The 19,345-nt window shown below is 38.2% G+C and overlaps 1 long non-coding RNA gene across 1 annotated transcript in view; it reads left to right on the top strand.

The window, feature by feature from the left end:
- The first annotated feature begins 567 nt into the window (after nucleotides 1–567).
- LOC119699945 overlaps nucleotides 568–19,345 on the top strand; it is a 59,476-nt gene continuing 40,698 nt past the window's right edge. Inside the window, exon 1 of the long non-coding RNA XR_005256603.1 lies at nucleotides 568–801. This is a non-coding gene — a long non-coding RNA (uncharacterized LOC119699945). The remainder of the gene's footprint in view (nucleotides 802–19,345) is intronic.

Here is a 19,345-nt window from a genome sequence, read left to right as displayed (position 1 = left end):
TTTCACCCATTCTGGGATCTGAGCAAGGAAGCAGAACTGTATTCCCTGAGGGAAATGATCCAGCTGCTCTCTGCTAAGGCTAGAGCTTAAAGAAACAGTGTTATCTATTGTTAATTCTCTTCATTTATCAGATATTTTCTCATTTTCTTGTGTTGAAAGGCTAACAGGTAAAATGTGGTCTTGACATAAAATAACCATGTAAAACATGTATGAATATTCTGCTTAAGTTTTTTTTAGTGTTTTTTTTTTAGAGTAAATTATAAAACAAGATTAAAAAAAAGTTTCATTTGGTTTGGAATAGTTTTCCACTGTGCAGAAAAATGAATTACAACTTCCAAAACGAAATGGAGCCCTAGAGCTGCTTCATCTTTGTCCTTGAAACTTCTGAAAAAGTTTGAATCAAGGTCTACAGGAAACTTTTTTCCCCCTTCCTTGCAGCTGAGCTTCTTAGAATCGCATACACGCTTTTCTATTTTTACTTTCCGACCTGGGCCCATTTCCAAATGCGAAGCTGAGGAATTCCTGCACTCCTACATATGTGAGTCCCAGACTGAACTCAAAGGGCTGGCCAGTTTACCCCCCTTTTCCTCCCAGACAGCCTACTTTCATCACAGTGCACAATTGAAATTGGAGACCACTTGGGCTTCCTTACTTTGAAAGAGCTCAGAAGCAACCTTTACAACTTCTAATGAAATGCTGCAGAGAAGAACTGAAATTAAGTCAGCAGAGTTCACGATTTGTCTTGGAGCAGAGCCTAATTCAGTTTATAATGCAAGGTCTATGCTGGAGTCCCAGCATCAGGTAGGTTTGGGCTGTCCTCCCTGTGCTCTCTTACAGCCATCCAGTGCTTTAGTGTATTTTTGCCACTCTATAATCCAGTGCAGTGGTAAGCTCCCTTCCTTCTCTGTTATTTGAGGAAGAAAGATGTTGTCAATGCCTTTTGCCTTGAAAGGGATGACAAGCTTGATCTTCAAGCTGGGCTGGCGTGGGGGAGGAATGAGAGCAGAGCTCCCTTCCCCCAGCTGCTGTTTGTCTGACGCAGAGCTTGTACTTCTGTTGTTATCAGCTGCTTTGGTAAGATCACAGTGTGCTGGGATTGCTCAGAAGGTTAAAATATGTTGACTGAATTTTCTTCAGCTACCAACGCAAAAGGCTAGCTAACAGCATCACTGGCTGTCAAAAGCAGCCAGTCCCTTCATTTCTCATGGTAATGAAACACACTGGAGTTTTTCATGGTTTATATACATCATGATACCTGTGCTGTGTGTGTCATGTCAAGGATAGGAACAATAGGCATTCCAGCCAATAGATCCATCAGAGCTTGCAAACAAACACACAAAATTGCCTCTTTCTGTGAATTACTTGTTTTGTATTGATTTGTGATGATGTATGGAGGGAGATGAGGACTTTTAATTTTGAACCTTTTTCTCCTGGTCTTTCTCCTGTGAATATCAGCTTCTGTAACAGATATCCTGCTGTTTGCTTCGGTGACCTCCTGACTGTCTTCAAATCCCATTTCAAGAGCAATCTTTTCTCCCTGGCCTCTGACTCCTATGAGTCTGTCTAATAAAACAATCAAATGGTAGTCCCTAATCCTGCCAGTTTCCCATGCTAAGTTCTGCTCTCTAAACCCCTCTTTTCTTGTGTCTCAGCATCCGGTATCCGTGGATATCTAAAAATAGGCCTTACACAGGCATCAATCCCTCTCCCTGAAAAGTTCAGCTGTGGGCCATTCATACATGGTGTAGGAGACCTCACTTGAGCTCCTTTTGCCAAAGGTGATTTGAAATGATATCTCATCTGCCAGGAAAGTGCCTTGACATGCATGCTAGTCTGGGATGTGTTTTTATCAATTGTCCTGTTGATGTACAATTTTTGGGAGACATTTGCTAAGATAGGGTTACATCCAGAAATACCAGTGTTTAGGTAAGAAAGCTCTTAGACAGAATTTAAAGAACCAAGTCCTTAAGCCATTTTAATTCATATTTAAAGCCACTCCTATAAATCCATATTCATATTCAAGGCAAATACAGATTGAAGAGGCATCTTGTCTTTCTTGCATTTCTCTACCCCAGGGTACCTTACAGAACAGTCAGTGAGTAAGATGTTTCCTTGGGAGATGAAACACATGCCTTCAAATCCCCTTGTGCTGAGGAGGGATTTTAACCTGAGTTTTGTTCAGCCTCCGTAAAATCCCTACTAGTGAATCTACTGTGAAAAAAAAAGTCACTTCTGCTGCTTCCTTCAGTACCAGTGTGGATTTAGCTCTTTATTTCCTTTGTATTTGTTGCGTGTGCCCGTAAATGAAGTGCTTCAGAAATGTCAGAACAGTTCACTCAGATTTTCCACTTTCTTTTTCTTTGGTTGAAAGCATTGGGCAAAACATAACCTTTGCTATCAAGCAGTTTTGACTTTCCTGGAACAACTTATTAAGAATACGTGCCCAGTTTTACCAAGAAACTGTAGTCATAAACTAGGAAAAAACCCCAAACAGAACAACATTATCCACACCAGAAAAGTCCTGCCAGTAATCTATGATGAAATTTAACCTCATCTCAGCAAAATCATCTTGTTGCTCTGAGGAAGGCTACCCTGGCTTTATCACATAAAGGTTCTCAATAGTTCAGTTAGAAATGTTGCTTAAAATCCTGCTGTTGCTGGGCTCTGACTTCATTTTTCTGAGGTAAATACAAGACTTTTCGCCTTTTTTTTCTTTTTCCTTTTTTTTTTTTGGCTGTGAAAGGTCTTGCGTGAGAAAATATGTTCAGTGGTCCTTATTGTGATCAGCATAGATCAAAGTGTTCTTGACCCAAGTTACCCTTTCCCATCAGTTGAGGGGGAGAGCTTCCTTGGGGCTATGATTGCATGGCAGCCAGGACCTACTCTTTTTAACTGGGGCTATACTCTTATATCACAGCATTGAACTGCTTTGGGCCAAAAACATTGATGGAAATATGAAACTTTGTTTTTGTACTTAGGAGTTGGGTGATATGTACATTCCTATGGCACCATATAGCTCTATTAGATGATCCTGCAGTTCCTACAGAGGTGCAGAGGTTTTTACTGTGAGATCAAAGCCTGGGAAAAGGGGAGGGCAAGCACTGGCTGTAGTATTGTCAGGCAACATCACTCACAGCATTCACAGTGAGGAAGAATGAAGTCACAAACTCTTGCATGAGATTCCAAGGAAGAGAAAGAGAAATCGTATCTGCTCTTTATTAGACATTCAATTAGATGCTCTTTTGGGGAGAGTGAGATTTCCAGGCCTCTTATAAATAGAAGACTGCATCTCAGCTTGATTACTTCAAAACAGCTTCCTGCAACCTCCCACTAGGAAGATGAGCAATTAGTATAATCACAGCAATAACTCAAAGATGTTTAATGCTGAAACTTCCGTAACAACTTTTCTGCTCCTGGTTCTCTGCTGGGCTATAGGCAAAGAACAGTAAAATGCACATTCCCGTTGCTGAAGATGCATCATCCAATAGGTCTTCTTTGCTGGATGCAGTTAATTTGATGCCATTAAATGGTCTAGCAGAGATGTGGGTTAGGTGGGGGCCCTTCCTTATGAAGCACCGTCATGCAGGTGGAAGTGTTGTGAAGAAATGGAAAGCAAAGGTTCTAACTGTGAGTCAATCTGCTGGTAATAAACGTGCCACTGGAGAATATTCCAGTTAATTTTCTGTCAGAAATATTCCAATAACCCAAGGTCAGGAAGTCGTAACATTTTTTTTTTTTTTTAAATCGTGTAAAAAAGGAATGAACTAGCCCCCTCTTTTGGCTAATTGGGAAACAGTAGCAGGAATTGGTATTGGCTAAATTGCAGGTCCTGGAAGTATTCCTCCTCCTCCTCTCACACAGGAATCAGTTGTGCTTTCAGATATCATTTATCCATGTAGCCACTCAGCCTTCACTGTCAGTAGGTGTTATTTTTAAATGTAGGTCTTCCAGTTAAATCAAGATTTTGCATCTTAGGATGTAAGCTCCATATCTACAAACATTCTCTGCATCTACTAGTTCTGCAGCTCATTGATAGCATTTACTAGCACAGGAACTTCAGAGCTGTGTGCAAGGTCCTCCTAGCACAGAATTTACAGGAGTAAATGACCTGTGGGAATAATCTCCTGGAGACTGTTGAGGGTGTGGAAGGATATTCTGTTGCTGCATGGGAAGGCACAACTTTATATAACATTTTTGTAAAGGGTTTGAGGAGAAATGTTTATTCTTGAAAACCAGAGAATCTCTGGACATTAAGTCCACAGCTTCCTGCTACTGGAAAATGGCAGGAATTGGTGACAAAATTTAAGCTTGACAGCAGCTATTAATGCTTCCCTGGGATATCCAGAAGTACCTGCAATGTTTTATAAGCAATAAAAACAGCAAAGTAGGCCTAGTTTTCTGCCTTTTTAGTGGAACTGTTTTGAAAAAGCTACACCTTGCAGAAATTTTTTTTTTAAAATTAGTCTTCTAATATAATCCCCCCAAAATTAAAAAAAAATCCTGATATAAAATGTTTAAAAATTCTCTTCTTCATAAAGAGAAAAATACCTTTGTATTAATCACAGCTTTCAATTATCTTTAAATGGGTATGAATGTACATGTAAGTAATGTGATAATCCCAGAAGACAGATCCTGTAAAATATTAATAGAAACTGACTAACTGAGTTATATAGAAATATAGATGTATACAATAAAGCTTTTGCCTTCAATTTCTCATAATACTGTCATTTAAAAAGCCATTTATACAAATATGCAAAGATCTTTGTGCACTTAGCTACTGTTTTAGCACTTAGATAAAGTAACTGTTTCCAGGAAAAGGAAAAAATTTTTGCTTATTTGATTTTGTCACCACAGTTTTTAGTGGCAGTTTCATTCCTGTGTCCTCATCTAGTTGTGCTGGATCAAGAAATAATCACCTCCAGCCCTTTCCTCTCCCAAAAGAGTCTACCCATTGATCTGCCAGCTGAATTCACCTGCCTCAGTCAAAAAGAACAAGGTTACAGAGGTATCAGTATTTGTACTGTCTAAGACAACAGATGTCATTTTGTTTGAAGTGGAAAAAAGCATGAGCACCAGCAACAGACTAGGGGTGGCTAACGTGGGCAGTGGAGTGCTGCCAGTAGGACTTGGTAACCCAGCCCAACCTCTCTGACTTTGGCCCTGTGGCTGGAAGTCACCTGGATCTTGGTGTGAGCTCTGTGCTTGAAACTACTGACTCCATGTTTCTCTAAGTGAGCAAGCAGACCCAAAGAAATGTGGTATCAAGGTAGAAAAGTTGGTATAGGAAAGAGAAATAGGGTTAATAAAGAAAGTCAGGCTGTAGAAGATGTCAATTGGGTTGTGTTTTAAGAGTTCAAGTACTAAAAATTAAAAGTAAAATCATCCTTCCAAAGTATAAGTGGTCACATCATTTAGAGACTTTTTTTGCCGTATTTTTCTATGTCACAGTATGGATATTTACAGGACCTAATCCTTCATACAAAAACTTTGGAATTAAAAGCTGAATTACTAAGCTTCACAAACTCCCATGACTGAACTGCAGTCACGTCCAGACAAAATGTGGGAAGTAAGGAAGAAATAGTATGCATATCTGAACTTGATAAGAAATACCTGAAAAGCACAATGCCAAGAGTCTGGAATTAGCCCCAAGCTACCTGAGAAATGCAGGGTCTGATTTATGATTGGAAGAAATCAGGACATTATGAGAAGGATTCTTTAGCATCCCCTAACATTGCTAGGCCATATGTGTTTTGGGTAGCTTCCCAGGGATTGTGTTGAAAATGATGCCACAGCTGCTATTCCTACATGTTCTTAACCTCTTATCCAGGGAACTGAAACACCAAGTAAAGCAAATAAATGATAGTTAGACTTATTGTTCTAATCTAATTACTAACACACTCTTGCCTTTGCCTTCACTTCCATTTCCCTTTCCCTGCTCCCCAGAGTTTTTCCAAACTATTCTTTTGGCCCAGTCCTGCAAATATATTTCTTTTTGCAGGATATCATAACTTTCATTATCACCTGGCTGTTTTTCTTGGTTCTTGCTTTTTTTTCTGCAGTTTCAGAGCTCAAGTTTCCAAGCTGTGCTTTAAAGGAACATGACTAAGACTCAAAGAAACTCTAATTTTGTTGTTTTGGAAAAGGGCAGATCCTTCAGTGCTTTGATCCTTAGTGGGTGACACAGTTTGCAGTAGTCAGTGTGGGAACTTGAACCACACCCAGATGCCAGGGAGCCCAGAAAACACTAGACCAGCTCACCTGCTGTAGGGTTACCTCCTTGGCTCTCATGCCTTCTACCAGGTGATAGTCAGCTATCAGTGTGTCAGGGTACAGCTATTGGCACCAGCTGGGGATGGGTGATCTGAGAAAAGCCAAAGCTGTGGGCTTTTTTTAGTGTTGCACTGGCTGCTTCATGTGTCAAGGATTAAGAACATTTTTATAGATCTGTCTGACCTGTACTTGTCCATAATACCACCTGTGCTCTGTGTGAAGGCTTAGCAGTGAAGAGGACCTTAACTGGGGAAGCGGAGGACTCTCATGAAGCATTGCCAGATTTTTCAACCTCCCTCACCACTTCCAGCATGTGTGCCAAAAGGCTTAGAACATTTTTAATGATGCAAAGTTCCTTTCACATTTTTTATCAGTCTTTGAAAACATTTAGGTGAAGGGTCCCCAGGACTTTTTAAGCTGTCAGCTCTGTGTTGGGTTCATAGGATCCCCCCCATGGAGGACATTATGTTTGTGATGTTCCTACTTGGCTTTTTTGCAGGCACTGGGCTGGTGGGTGAGATCAACAGCATCTTTCTAGTGCTGCAGGAATTTCTGAGCTACCTGGAGGAAATACAGTCACTGGAGTAGTAATAGATTTCCTTGGCACTTTGTATCATGGTTAGATCAACCGGATTCAGAAATACCATCAAGCATCATCACTTTCCAGGAGCAGAATCATCTATTTGATGAAACTAATTGAATGCCCAATGTATTTCTAAGTTAGATGTTTCTTTTTATTTTACAAAAAAATTTGATACAGTAATAGTGTGTGCATTTCCATTGTTTGTTTTCCCTCACATGACAACTTGTTAGTACTATTTAAGACACATTTCTGTGCTGGGTCTTGTTGAGAACTTTTTTATTAAAAACATTTAAAATGAGTCAGTGAAATACTAATCTACAGTGACCCATATCTGATACTTTGTAAGTCAGTTAAGGCATTACAAGAAATTCCCTTGATCTTTATATTGACCAGAATAGTGCCAGTTCACTGGGGCTCTTAGTCATGCCTAGACATACTTCATGGCACAATAGTGAAGGTAAATATCTGCTTAAAAAGGTGGATTTGATAAGGCATAAATAAACTTTCTGCTTGAAGAGGCTGCCAAACTGAGGATAGATCTGTACAAGGGATGTGGCACTTAACGGTTGGACTGCAATGAAATTGTTATTGACCATATGAGTTGGGATGACCCTGGCAGAAGTTTCCTTGCTTCAGAACGATTTCTTCCAGAACTGCATTTAGAGGCACAATAGGGATGGCTCTCTAATGTCTTGATATCTTTACCAGGTCCTGAGACTATGAATCAAAGTAAGAGAAATTAATCAGTTTTTCTCCCTTGGTAAGTTGCAATTTCTCCGATGTATTTGTCTTCATTCTACACATGCTGGGCATAGTGCAGCTCACTGCTCTTTCTGCTGACACTGCTCTAGCATCAGCTGGAGAGTGTCTAATCAGAGGTTTTTCTTCAGATCTGCAGTTTGGTGGCCCCTTGTAGATGTTGAGGACATTTGTTTCTCCTGCCTTCATGACTTGACAGAAAGAATCCAAGAATAGCAGCTCTTGCCCCAAAAAAGCCCAGTGGCTTCTGCTGTCCAGCAGACTATATGCTGCTGAGAGGACATAGGATGGTTGTCATCATCAGTTTTGCACAACTCAGTGTTCAACAGGAAGAGTCAGTGTGCTCTACATGATGCTTGAGGGGCCTTTTGAAAATGGGCACGAGAATTAAAGGGGCCTCAAGTGTTCTGGAGCATTTTCCTTTAAACTACTGCTGGTGGGGATGTAGAAGGGCAGTGTTGTTTTCCACAGACTCATAATGGAGAAATGTTTGTTATTGCATAAGAATGACTTGAGGTTTTCAGTTTTCAAAAGCCTGAGTACTGCATTCCTGTAAAACACATAAGCCTTGAGTGGAAGGGAGGGGTGGGTTTCTGGGCCAGATCTAATAGAGGGTGGTGGTGCCCATAGGTCAGAGTCAAAGTGGCAAGTGACAGATAAAAGGCATCTACATTCCTCATTCCATACACTGAAGAGGAATGAATTTCTGGAGCACAGGTACTTGCTCGAATTCATTATTACAAGAAGCTCCACAGTAAGGCAGGATGTAAATTTGATGCTCTAAGCCAGGCCATGAAAAGACATGACAGATAAAGGACAGATTATTTTTGCATTCAAGGTCAAGTGACATTTAAAGAACCATTCTGCAGACACAGTGGAAAATTACAGAAGCTGAATTTTTGTTGGCCACTTCACTCTTTTCAGCTCTACAGCAGAACTGGAAAGAGGTGAAAAAAAAATCAGTCCCCGCTCCCTGCTTGTGATTGTTTGCTTATTGTGTCAGCATTTCAGGCTTTTATTACAGATCTGCCATTTTCTCTGTAATTATTTTAAAGCCTGATTTTTGTAGGATGTGAAGGCTTGTCCACTCTGAACATTCAAATTTTGTTCTTCCCCAATGCAGGACTGATGATGGGAAGCTTAACCCTCAGCCCCTTCTCTGGGCGCTGAAGTATTTCTCAACACTGGCTGGAGAGATTTTCATACAGAAAGATGTGTGTTCAGATTCCCTGCTCTCGCAGTCCTTGGCCTTTCAACTGAGACTGCCAACAAATGATTGCTGAACACTTGCCAGGCAGCAGTAACTTTCAGTCCTTAGTTTATAATAATGCAAAATCGGTATTCTGCTGTCAACCCCTGGTTTATAATAATGCAAAATCAGTGTTCTGTTGCTGGGAATGCCTTATTCATTATGGGCCATGTCCAAATCACTTGAACGTGAATCTGTGGTGATGCACATCAGCTAATCTGCCAGAAATTGCTTCATAAATGCAGTGCAATTCACCATACTGGCAACATATAATTTATGAAGTCTCCTTTTTCAGACCAAAATGCAGGTTGGCTTATTCCAAGGAGGCTAAAAAAGATAAACTCCCAACCAGCAATAAAATTCAAGGGAAAATGGATATCTAATTCTATAAAGCACTTCTGAAAAATCCCATCTGTTAATGCTTAAAACAATATATCTTCATAAATATTAAATTGATTCAAACAGCCAGCACACACATGCTCTCTCTCTCTCTGTCTCTCTCTCTCTCCTTCTTTCATATTTTTCTTTTTTCCATCTCATAGTTCATTTACTTGCTTTCTGGAAAGATGTGGGATTGATACCCAGGCTCGGGGCTGGCCTCATCCAGCCATGCAGTAGTGATTCTGCTCCCACTCCCACCAGAGCCCTCTTGGCACACATACAATTAACCTCGGTTAAGTATTGGGTATGCAATAGTGTGTAGGCAGCAGAAGAGCTCCTCTAGTTGTTTAGCACTCTGGCATCAGATGAGAATAAATACAGGGCATGACCTGGCCCTTCAGGGCACTGGCCTAGATCTAGTAACATACAGACTGAAGTTTTTCCTCTGTAGCTGACACCGATTCAATGAGGAAACTGCCTGAATGCTTAACATAATAGTACAACCATTGACAGAATTTCCCCAACCTTATTTAACATAGATGTGTGTTTATGCACATGCATGCACTCGCATTCATACACACTGTTCTTTCAAGATTGTAAAGGCTTTTGTGGAAAAAAGCATTATCAAACTTTGATAAAAGATGGAAACATGGAAACATGCTGTGGGATGGATTACGTTATCTTTGTAGTAAATAAATTGACTTGACTGGCCCTCTGCAAAGAAAAGTTTAGCCACTTATGAATTACAGATATACCTCTTGCTTTATATCTATCCATAAACATTTGCTTAAAATGGTTTAACATATGATTTTCCTTCATAATTTGTAGAAATGGCTTCATACAGAAGTTTCTAGTTATGAAAGGTATCCAAAGGCAGTAATGTTTTTATGTCTATAGTTTTCCCAGACATGTATAATGTGATTGTTTCCCTGTAAGTTTCACTCTTGCTGTATAATGGGAAAATAGTTTTGGTGTTTCTTCATAACCATATGGAGAACATTTAACAATATATAATTCAGAGGGCACATCTCTGTGGAAACAGAACCACATACTTCCATTCATGACCCAGTAATGGCCAGCAGGTCCAATACTGCATGAAGTGCTCTGCCCTTAGGGCTGGATCCTTCCTGCTTTGGGAAGGGGAAGAAGTGTGCTGGCTTGAGTACAAATATGATTTTAATGCCCTAGGAAAAGATGAATTAAACAGTATCTTCCAAGATTCTTTGTCTTCCCTCTTCCTAGTTCTGTCTCAGTGTTGTTAAACTGGTTTAAGTGCAAGAGATGAATCGGGCTTACTGTAGTCCCTTTTAACAGTACAAGAAGTGTACGGGGAAAAACCACAAAAATACACATAAGAATATCAACAACAAAAGTATTTGTACAGAGCTAAGCTTTATGTCAGGCTGTACTGGTTTTCAAACAGTCTCACTTCCAGCAGGCTAGACTCCCTGCTGATTGTGGTGTAATGAAGTTTACATAAAGGAGGAAGATAAATTTATTTCCATACCAAAAGACAGTGGGTTGAGAAAAATGTAAAGTCACTAAAATAATAATGAAACAGAATGGGTGGAAGAAGAGCCCCCTGCAGCAGCCCATGTTAATTACCCTTGCAGCTGGGAGATCAATTTGCATATATATTCTTTGAAGCCTGTCAGGTATGAATTGAACCACTGAACTGTTACATTTGATAATCTAGCTCTCCAAAGCATTTCTGCTAAAGATGTTATGTTTCATAAGACTAGTTATTTTTTCTGTCTCAAAGTAAAGAGCTGTACTTAATTTGTTCCTGTATAAACAGATCTATGTTTGTGGCTTCCTGGAGCACCAGGTTAGCAACGTAATCTCATCAAAAGCATTGGTACTGCTGATTAAACACGAAAGAGATATAGTCAAATAGCCCTGACAACCAGTGAAAGCAAGGAAATTAAAACTTAAAGCTAGTGGTGACAGGCATGACTCATGGGATAGTTAATGAGTTATGGAGATTTTCAGCTCCAGGACACATATTCCATTATGTTTTGTACTGGTGGTGACAAAATTGTTGCCATCTGATAGCTGCCTCATGGCTGGAATAAACCTACTGTGTGGTCCCAGGAATTTTGCAAGTCCATTTGTTTTGCACTAAATGTTAGTGTAGCATCCTGATGCCCGTGCTGCAAAATTGTTTGCAGTGAATGGTAGCAGTTTACCACCTGTTGGCAGCAGTTTCAGAGGAGCATCAGAGATTTATAGAACTGTCAGAAAACCTGTTTCTCTGTCTGAATAATCTAGAGTTGCTTGACTAAAACCAGTAGAAATAAGGGCTTCTATGGAACAAAACCCATGTAAAGGGAGAAACTGCATGAAAATGAATTTTGTGCAGGAACAGGATATGAGCTACAGCTTGCTTGTTCTTGTTTAACAAAACTGTTGGAACTGTATGCAACAGATTTCATACAATCAGATGAACTCATGTTTTTAAACCTTTTTTAAATAAACCGTAACAGCAACAAAACCCACAAAATCCTCCCAAAAAACCCAGAAGTAATACCTTATCTGAGTTCTTCAGAAAAACATATTACCTGTAACACATTCTTTTGAGCACAGATGAACCCTGACTCTTCAGATATTTCCTAGCGTTAGATCTAGGGCAATACATTTCTGATAATAATTGCATATAATATTGATGCAGGACAAATGCTCCTTTAGCAGTGATCAAGAGCCTGAGCAACTCCTAAGAAGATTAAAAACCCAGTGTATAACAGAGTGTTGATAGATCTGGTGTGGGGGACCAACGCTTTCCATGGTTTCACTCTGGACCTATTAAAAATTCTTCTTTTCTGAGGTTGCTCCTTTATGTGGTTGCCTTATCTTTTTTTGCTATTTGTGGCAAAAAGTTTTATACAGAAGTTCTTCCCTGCCTGCCTGCACAGACATAACAGCTCATCCCAAGAGTTTATTGCTTTCCCATTTCTGAAAGGGAAGAGTTAGACTCAAGGATGGTCAGGTCAGGACATGGTGCAGGGTAGGTGAAGACCACAGTTAATCTATGTATCCAGTTTGCTTGAAATTAATAATTCTAAACATCCAGCACCCATATGACACGCTTTTCTGGAAGATTTATTCTGAAAGTACAAGAGAAATACTTTGCACTTTTGCAAAATTTAAGCACTGTTGGGCCCAAGGAGAATTTTAATAGTCCTTAGTGAACTATAGGTTTGTTAGCTGACAAATTTTGTTCATGCCACTGGTTGTTGCTGGCAGTTAGAGAAGCTTAGTTACATTTTCTCTCTTCATTAACAATGTGAGAATCACTGGAAAAATGGGACATTTGGGGCTCCCTGATTGATCTAGTATTGAAAAGAGAGATTCATACTCAGGTCTCATGGAAAATTAGATGGGGTTTCATGGTATAAACTCAAAATATCTTACCCAAAGTCAACTGTGAATTGGAGTAATTTTATATCCCAGTGAGGACTGTCAGGATAGCATGTAAAATAATAGAGTTTTTCTGTTATTTTAGAGGGGGAGAGAGAGAGAGAGAGGGAGAGAGAAGCTGTTCTTATTATTTATACCTCTCTACATCAGTATTACTGTATTTCCTCACTTGTATGCAGTCTTTCAAAATAAAAGAGCTGGCTGATATAATTTTAATACTCTTTAATATGACAAATCTCTTGCATAAGAGATGTTTATTTAATGATCATATATTAAAGATAAGCACATTCCTTTCTTTTCCTGGCAAATAAAACTTCAGGTCTAAAATGAACTGCAGGTAGTTATAATGCAAACCATGCCGAGAAGAATAAACTCCTTCTGTATTAGCTTAAGCTCTTTGAGATTTAATGAAGTCTTACATTTGTTGATCAAATGTGCAAAAGGTGTAGTGCAAGCGAAGCATTCAATTCATAACAGGGAGAAAGTTTTGTACAGCAGAAATCTTACCTTACAATGGAAATGTAGGTAATTATAAGCATTGAACTTCAAGTCTTTTTGAAGGATGCACAGTGAATGAAATATTCCATTCAGAATGCCAAGGATGTAGAACTACTTATTCCCCTCCAACTTCCTTTATTTTAGCAAGAAGAGCAATATGAAAGTAGGGTGAATGTAGAGAAGGCAGAATATAGGTCACAAAAATATTTGCTGGTGTTTTGAAATTTCCATTGTTTATTTCCATTTTTAGAGATACTCTTTGTTGGATTCTTGTGGTGATTCCACCTGGAGTTTCTTATCCAGAATGATCCCATGCTTTTCCCCCTGTTCTGTTAGGGTTTTTCTTGACATCTCTATCCAGCAGCTACTTCATCACACAGTGTCTTACAGGTTTACTTACCTGTTAATTTTTTTGTTGTTGTTGTGTGCCATTTATATCATGTCTTGCACAAGTGTTTTGCACATATTTCTTTTATGGTTGAATTTCAATTGTTCATAAATATTTCGTATTTGACTGGGTGTTTTGTAATATATCATCAGATAGGGCACCGTGTACAGTATGCTTAATTAGTGATCAATAGTGTAATGAATATTATAACTGAATGAGTTACAGAAAACAAAAATTGATATATATAAACTAAGCAGGGTAGAAACCATAAAATTTTTGTCTTCAGATATGTTTCTTAGCTGAAAAGTCTCACTCCATTTAGCTTTCTTGCATGCTGAAGATTAACTAGAGGACATGAATCCCAAGAGGTATATGAAATAGAATACATGTTGGGTTCTGAGGTGAAGAGTTCAAGACAGTGTCAAGTTTTTCTGATATCCCGATGAAATCTGGAAAAATATTAAATAAAACAATCAGCTTGAAGGCTTATTCATTTGTTTTGTGCTGCAATGACAAGGCACAGAGAGAATGTTAAGAAGCAGCATTTAATAGGCATTTGCAAATAACCTTTACCAAGGGGAATTCAGAAGAAGGGAGGTCATCTGAAAACAAGACAACCTTGATAGCAAATCATGAGGCTTTGTTTGTTGAGTTCCTTCTTTTCCTAATGGTGACTACTTGTACTGTTGTTTATCCTTCAGGCCACAGCTGCTTTAACAAGGACACTTTCAGACTGAATTATGGGTGGAATTGTATAATAACAATAGCAATGATGAGAATGGTGAATATCATCTTGCCATTCTCTGCCTGTCCTGTGTATTCTGAGCAAACACTATTATCTTTTAGGCCCACATAATTTCGTCCTACTTTCTAACTTTATAAAGTTATTAATTTGTGAATTAATTTCACACTGTCATTGAAAATGTTGAAGACGACGACCTGACATCCCTTGCCACATTACTATTTGTTAACCTCTAACTGGTGGTTGTAAGAGCAAAAAGTACTGACTGCTTTCTAGGTTGCCTTTTTGTCAGCTGGTGCTTCAAATGTAGAAGGACTTTGGTTGATGATATCTACATTGTCAGAGTTGTACAGGACATATGCTACTTATAAATCATTTGGGTTCAAATATGACATTGTGCTTTCCCCATATATAAGAGAAGTATTAATGCTGTGCTCACCTTTCAGTTCTGTAGTCACCTTGTGCAGATTCTATAGCAGCATTCTTTTGTTTAAGGTTGCTGAAAAAGCAGAGTAGAAGAAACACAAATGTTAAGGTCTGAACTTCTGCATCTCTATTTCTTCCAATTTAATAAAAAAAGACCATAAAATGAAACTTCTGGAGGACAGGGTCACAAACAGCATTATGGAATTTTCCTTTCCAATATATGCTTGAGATACAGAAATTCTACATGTGTCACACGAGAAACTGGACAGCTAATTGAAAGAGAGATGTATTGAGTGTCATTAAACAGAAAAATCACATTAGAATTCGGAAATCCCTATAGCTGAAAGTAGCTGGGAAAGTATAATTTATTGTGTTGTTGCATTTCACTTTGTATCTGTTTATGGTCATTGCTGTAGGCAACATTTGGGTTGCATGGATGTTTTGTTTGCACCAAAATGATCAATGTAAGTCCCAGAGTCTTCTCTGTCCCTCTGGTTTCTCTTCTGTAGCATGGATACTCTCTTTGTTCACTGTGAAGTCAGTTCCTTTTTTCCTCAATATTCTCAAGTAAAAAACAATTTCCATTTCTTTTTGTTCTGCTCTCCTGCTGTGTTCCCTGTTTTTATGGGCATTCCTTTGAATTCTGCTTAAATTACTATAACTGTTCTAAATCCAGGATTAACTGATTTTTCTCTACACCCTCTCTATTTCCCATTCCAGAAAGTAAATTTCTCCTTCTCATTCACAAAGGCAATTTTAAACAAAACTAATTTCTTTTTGGTAGAGTGAACACCCTGTACTAGAATCTTCTCATTCAAGTGGGATTCATCTTTGATCCACCAGTTTTGGTTTGCATGATATAGGGTATAATTCACTCCATGTACAACTATGGTATTCATTGCTACACTTCATGTGCAGTATATTGACTTTACTCACCTTATAGTTCTCCTAATCTGAGAAGTCAAACCTTAAGAGTTCAAGTTGGGAGTAGTTCAAATGCTGGAGTTAAAGTCAAGGATGTCTGAAAGATAAGCAAGTGCTGAGTCCCATCTATTAATAAGATTTTTGGCACAAATTCCTCAGTTTTGTATGTTATTTCAACTTTATTTTTCAGGGAAACTTTTCTCAGTATATTTTATGGGTTCTATTGGCAGGTCAGGGGGAAACTTCCACTACTTTCAGAGATTAAAGAGCTTAACAGACTTACTAATGAAATTCAAGCTGTGGCGTGCTTTTTTTTTTTTTTTTTTTTTTTTTTTTTTTTTTTTTTTTTTTTTTTTTTCCTCAGAGGTGGAGAGCAGAAAGAGTGGGAAGTCAGTGAGATAAACTTATATATAGTGGAATTTTAGTTTTTTTAATGACATGCAGACTGATAGTCTTAGGGACTTCCAGAGATGATTATTTCCTATACTGAAACTCTGTCTGTACCACCTTGGATGAAGGTAGTGGTATTCATATTTCACCAAAACCCCTTCATCTACACCTGATTGGGATGGCACCTGTATGTTCAAAGACCCATGAGGAGAAAATTGCAAGTTGTTTTGGTTTTGTTTGTTTTGTCTAGCTCTCAGAAAGAACAGACACTACTACAGTTTTCTCAAATCTTTAGAGTCTAGGTGAACAAAGAACATGAAATTGTCTTTGAATAGAATTCAAAGTTAAATGTATTGATATGTTTGCTAGAGATAAAACATGAAGGTGTTGTGTAAAAACCTCACACGGAAATATATGTGTAACATATATGTATAACATATATTCATATAACTGTTAAGCTGAGGAGGCATTATCAATAAATGTAGTGTTTATATTTGTTTAAGCTTTCAGTCATTTTTCAGGCAATATTTAGACTGTTTTATGACATTTTGAGTATAGAAATTGCACTTTGGTGTGTGAAATGTAGTCAGTACCTAGTTTCAGGTTTTAAGTTATTACATGCAGCTTAATTATGCTAAATGTCTCAGAAAAGACAAGAGTGCTCTCTGCTCCAGCAAAGAGTTAACCCAAAATTTCAGAAGGGAATTTAATAGAGCCATACAAACTATTACCTCAGTATTCCACTCCAGTCAGTTGTTTGTGCAGATGTGAATTAATGGACTGTTATAAAGGTAATGTGATTTCTGTCTTTCCAGTTAAGGAGTGATCATGGCCAAAGTTTTGTTTTGTGTGCTACCATTAAGTAAAATCAATGTGCTAATAAAAAGTCTCTGTGTATCTTTTAAGAAGGAACTTCTTAAGAAATATTAAGAGTAGTGGAAACATATGCTCTGTGAGAAGAAGAGCAGTATTTGGTCTTCAAACATCAACTAAATCTGTTTAAAGCAGCTTACATCAGGTAGAAATGTTGAGGCTACTAGAACTAATGCCATATATGAATCTGGAAAACTTCAGTTCGTGTATAAGCATTTTCTAGTACATTCTGGTCTACTTGAGGTTATACAAAAATATATTAAAGAAGAAAACATTTCAAATTTCTGTCAAACTAGTAATCTGTTTTTATGACATATTTCTGAGGGTTGATCTCACTCTTACTGTGTGTCATGAGCTCATGAACATTTTGTCCTGGATATATGTCTCAAGTTTAAAAATCTAACTGAAAATTCTGTTTTAAAATGAACATAAATAATGCATGTTAATGTTTAATGAGTCTGATGTGCCTTCACAATAAATAAACCAATAATAACAACTTATTTTTGGTTTGAAAAAGGTGGTTATTCTCAGAGAGAAATCTGTTCTTCCGTGAACAAAATAACTCAGACCTGCAGACTTTTGAGCCAAACGTATAAAAGGTTGTTATGAGCAGAGCACAACTGTGGGAGTTAGGGCTCCCAAATTCTAATTCAAACACCCATTTGAGGTGAAGAAGTTCTGACTCTCTCATCACTCCCCAAACACTCTCATGCCTCCAAAATATAGTCTGAAGTACACAATAAGAGGCATCTAAACCTTATACTGTTCCTTGTGCAGGTTTAGATATCATTCAGAATTTTTACAGCTTTGTGTTTGTGTTTCAAAACTGAAAAGCATTGTGTGAGAACTAAATCTTCCTTTAATAGCTTAAGTAGTTCTAGAGAAATAACATAGATTTCCTCTTATCACTTTAATTACCAAAGGAAATTGATAATCTCTCTTTCTCCTTTGGTTGGTGAGTGCTTTTGATTTACACTCCTGTATATTCCATTGTTTCCCTAAAATCTAGTCTGCATGAAGTATAGAAACTGAAAAATCTTTGCTTCCTAGGAACAGCACACACAGAGCAGCACACAAACGTTGATGATACTGTTGATCTTTTTGGAAGGCTTACTTTCCAAAAATAAGAACTTAATTTTTTGAAAGCCATCAAGAAGCTGCTGTAGTGTTGGTTGAAGTGATATCTACTTTTTGTCTTACACCTTTGCCCTTTGATTCTCCTGGATAAGCCTTTTGTGGAAGTGAACTCTGTGTATTTTGCAGCATACAATCTCAGCCCTACACTTCTCTGAAGGTTACCAAAGTCTTTAAATATTTTCAAATTAGGCAGATTGCGAAAATAGTGCCTAACAGCAAATTATGTTTTAGGATCTATGTTCTAATGCTCCTTAGAACTTTACTATTCAGAACTTCTATTTAGGACTAAGATCACATCATGCTTATACATTATGGGTTATGTTCACAAACTTTAAAATTTACTCTGCTCAACAATCAGGACAATTTTTATCTTTGACAAAGATGGATAATTCATAAGGTGAGGATCGTCAAGGACTTAATTTTTACTGCTTCATGGCAAGGCCACAGAAGGGACATGCAGGGTTCACAAAGACATTGCAGAGAAACTCAGTGAAATCTTTGCATAGGCATTTAGTGCTCTGACTCTCATACCTGATGCATTTCTGTAGCAGATTGTCTATAAGAGAGAGATAAATTTGAAGTAAATGAACAGGAAATATTAGACCAGTCAGGCAGGTTAGGAAGGTCACCGGGACCAGATGGCATAAAACCAAGAGCTCTGAATATGAAATTCCCAAACTTCTAGCTAAGGGATGTAAAATGTCATTACAAATGGACACTGAACTAAAGGACTAGAACAGCTGTTGAATCTGCCATCTGTCAGAAGGGCTTTAGAGATGATCTTGGGGATGACAAACCAGTGAGCCTGATTTCCATTTCTGTTATGACTGTGTGTATAAGTATGAATGAAAACAACCTGTTTAGAAGAAGTTACATGGTTCTGGATTTGTTTTTAGTAATAATAAGGATAAATGGGATCAAATGGACATAACACACACTGTTTTTAAAAATTCATTGATCTGGTTCCAGGCCAAAGGCTCATTACAAAATTTTGTTGCCATGGGATTGGAGGAAAGATTTTTAAGGAAGAATCTATGATAGGCCTTAATAATGGGAACATTTTAGAATGGAATTGATACTGGACCACTTTTAATCAGCATCTCTGCTCCAGCAAGGGCAATGAATAGTGAAACCTGCAAGCTTGTGCATAAATTCTCTGGTGACAGTCACTATCATTTGCCTTCAATACCAATGGCAAGAATATCCAAAATAAAACTGAGCAGACCACAAGTCAGCAGGTCAAGTTCAGTCTGAAGAAATGCATCTAGAAAAATATAACATGAAACATGCTGACATGGTGCTGAAGAA

The sequence above is a fragment of the Motacilla alba genome, chromosome 3 (assembly GCF_015832195.1).
Source record: "Motacilla alba alba isolate MOTALB_02 chromosome 3, Motacilla_alba_V1.0_pri, whole genome shotgun sequence".
Classification (NCBI taxonomy): Eukaryota; Metazoa; Chordata; class Aves; order Passeriformes; family Motacillidae; genus Motacilla; species Motacilla alba.
This window is presented reverse-complemented; position numbering and strand designations above follow the sequence as displayed.